The sequence below is a fragment of the Agrilus planipennis genome, unplaced genomic scaffold, assembly GCF_000699045.2.
Source record: "Agrilus planipennis isolate EAB-ADULT unplaced genomic scaffold, Apla_2.0 scaffold31, whole genome shotgun sequence".
Lineage (NCBI taxonomy): Eukaryota > Metazoa > Arthropoda > Insecta > Coleoptera > Buprestidae > Agrilus > Agrilus planipennis.
In genome coordinates, this window is record NW_020439053.1 from 601497 (window position 1) to 604744 (window position 3248).

General features: G+C 33.2%; 1 long non-coding RNA gene across 3 annotated transcripts; it reads right to left on the reverse strand.

Moving 5' to 3' along the window:
• Nucleotides 1–1194: 1194 nt before the first annotated feature.
• On the reverse strand, nt 1195–2988 carry LOC108732866. Of its 3 annotated transcripts, none has more exons than XR_003231590.1 (5): nt 2934–2988; nt 2430–2548; nt 2178–2293; nt 1833–2020; nt 1195–1502 (listed from the first exon to the last, which is right to left on the reverse strand). It is a non-coding gene; the product is annotated as an uncharacterized LOC108732866 (long non-coding RNA). The 3 variants fall into 3 exon arrangements; XR_003231591.1 differs by lacking the exon at nt 2934–2988 and adding an exon at nt 2700–2927; XR_003231589.1 differs by lacking the exon at nt 2934–2988 and having other exon boundaries at nt 2430–2927.
• Nucleotides 2989–3248: the final 260 nt, after the last annotated feature.

A 3248-nucleotide genomic window follows, 5' to 3' on the forward strand; every position in this document is an offset into this window, starting at 1 on the left:
CAAATACTAATAGTTTTGGTAGAGAAGATCGGACAGATTTCGCCAAGGCAAGCTGGGCAGTCGCCTATTGCTCCTATTCCAGATAACCCACTGTACCCTGTCTGAAAGGAAGTAACGCTAGAGTAGACTCGCGAAAAGTGTATAAGACACTTTTAAGATCAACTAAATAGCTAAGCCCAAGGGAAGTCGTTCGGGGAGGCCCTCCCTAATTCCACAAGGGTGAGAAGAAACACACACGATAACGAAACGTTGAATCATGTAGAACTCGTAGGGTAAATGCAAAGCAAATTAGGAAGAATATGCAGTAAGCTAAGCGAAGAGGTAAGCACGGTTAGACTATACTACAACTACTAAACGTGTTAGTAAATACTACTACTACATTACTACTATTACAAAAAAATAATAAAAACATCTACAATCAACAATTACTTGAGATAAAATCAACAAAAATAAGCATGCAAATAAAAAACTAATTCAAATTAACTACAAAAAAAACACGCAAAATAAAAAATTAATCTGAATTTGGACTAAAAGAATTATTTCTATTAGGTACAGCATGCAAGACAAAAGAACTATTTTAACTACGGGGTCTTCTTTGTCTTCTCCAACGTCGATCTGAAACAGATACGGTGGTAACAGATTAATAAAGAGCAATTAATAGTAATTATATTAAATACTCTCACCTTAGCAAACAGTAGACTACTGTAAACTTCCCAAGTTTGCATGTGTGAAAAGCAAACTAAATCCAGAAGGAATATCATAGCAGAAACTTGTTCCAGTGAAATTCATATAAATCTCCTCTGGCTCTCACTCATCTGTTGAAAATTAACTGCATAATGTTGCAAGTTGAAGACGAAAACAGCAAATCAAGACAAGACATTGGCTGTTTCAATGCCATCAATCTGAACTTTAATTCTTCCTTTCTCACCATTTGGACGATCTGCAGAGACGGACAAAAAAAAATATTAAAAATTGGTCTGAGCACATTTTGGTCGGTGCTAATACGACTAACTTCCCATTAGATAATACAGTTATTGTAAAGTACATTCGTTTCTCTGGCTCTCACTCATCTGTTGAAAATTAACTGCATAATGTTGCAAGTTGAAGACGAAAACAGCAAATCAAGACAAGACATTGGCTGTTTCAATACCATCAATCTGAACTTTAATTCTTCCTTTCTCACNAGATACGGTGGTAACAGATTAATAAAGAGCAATTAATAGTAATTATATTAAATACTCTCACCTTAGCAAACAGTAGACTACTGTAAACTTCCCAAGTTTGCATGTGTGAAAAGCAAACTAAATCCAGAAGGAATATCATAGCAGAAACTTGTTTCAGTGAAATTCATATAAATCTCCTCTGGCTCTCACTCATCTGTTGAAAATTAACTGCATAATGTTGCAAGTTGAAGACGAAAACAGCAAATCAAGACAAGACATTGGCTGTTTCAATGCCATCAATCTGAACTTTAATTCTTCCTTTCTCACCATTTGGACGATCTGCAGAGACGGACAAAAAAAAATATTAATTAAGGAAAAGATTAAATTAAGTAAAGTATGAAATATAATAAAAACATACACGAAAAAACAAGTAAAATACCAAAATTATAAAATGGCCATGTGCCGTCAATTTTATTCAAGACATAGATAAATGTTAAAGGCAATAGTAACAACTATAATGCTTTTACACAGTTGATAAATGATACAAGAAAATCATAGATGTGGACCATAGATAACTGTTAGAGAACAAAAACCATAGATGCCAGACATAGCAAATTACTATGAAAATTAAGTACCATCAAAACAATAAACAATAATGCAATTACTTACGTCGAGGTTAATTGTACGGTGCTCAAGTTTTATTCCTAAATACATCAATGTGAATTGGACTTCATTTGTTCTCTAAAAATTGCACTTTTCAAGTCTAAGAAGACGCAACATTAACAGAGCTCCCCTTCTCCACATTTTGAGTCCTTATTCTTTGTCTCCTTGTTCATTTAATAAGTTTAAATGATAACCTGTTAAAACAATTTAATGTTAGTTTCATCTTAACTATTATGTTCGCATTAATGGGGCTCTGAATCTTCACGTTTCAAGCCCTTTAGATTTACCCTCTTTAAGGTAATTAAAAACAATTTTATAAAAATGACTATAGAATAATTAAGAATTTCTTACCTTTTCTACAGAAAATACGAAGCCTAGAAGAGACGACGTTAACGGCACCGCACTTCTCCAGTTGTCGAGTCGTTATTTGTCATATCGACGTTCACTTTACATGCTTAAATGACGACCTGCCCAAACAATTTAATATTACTTACAACTCAATTATTACTTTTTAAAATACTATGTCCTAAATTAGTCAAGTACAAGACTCAGAAAACACAATTTTGTAAACATAACTTAAAAAAATTATTAATGATTCCTCACCCTTCATACAAATGCCACCTCTCTAAGGTTAAGTAGAAAATGCATGAAAAAATGCCACAAAAACTAGATCCGTCAATAATATGGTCATCCAATCCAGCAATGTTATCTCCAAGTCCTGTCTATATTGAAGAAAAAACAAAACAAGTCGTTAAAACCTAATCTACAGAATACCAAAGTAATAAACATTTTTCGCGGAGTGGTCACACTAATACGAAAAATCTGCAATCATCGTCTAAATTCGTTTTTAAAATTCAAGAAATCTAACACAACCTTAATTATTCGGCCTCAAATAAACTAAGAATCTATAAAATTCATAGTAGATAGTCAAGTTGCCAAGATGAACCCTCCTGTTGGAGCACGAAATCCATGTCAACGAAAAAATCATTTACACCAAAATAAACTAAGCAACTGTAATCGATACCGCTTAATACATTATTGATAGAAGCATATTTCACACAATCAAATGAAAAGCGAATAAAGATTAGGGCGATTAAGGTTAAATACCTGCAAGCACCGTTTCGACTCCTAAAAAGCAGACCAGCAACGTAATAACTCGGCAAGGTTAACACGTGAAATGACATGAGACGACCATAGACAAGAGACGACAGGCGAAAGACAATTGCAACACCCATAGATGAAAATGATTTCCATACTGTGGATGCATAGATAATAGATTCTATAGGTGCGTTCATATATACTAACTCAATTTAATTCGTAAATAAAAACTCATCATCCGCAATTAAACTAACGGCATATTTTATTTATCTATATCTATTTGTAAGAATTTAAGCAATATTTCCAAATAAATTTATTAAAATT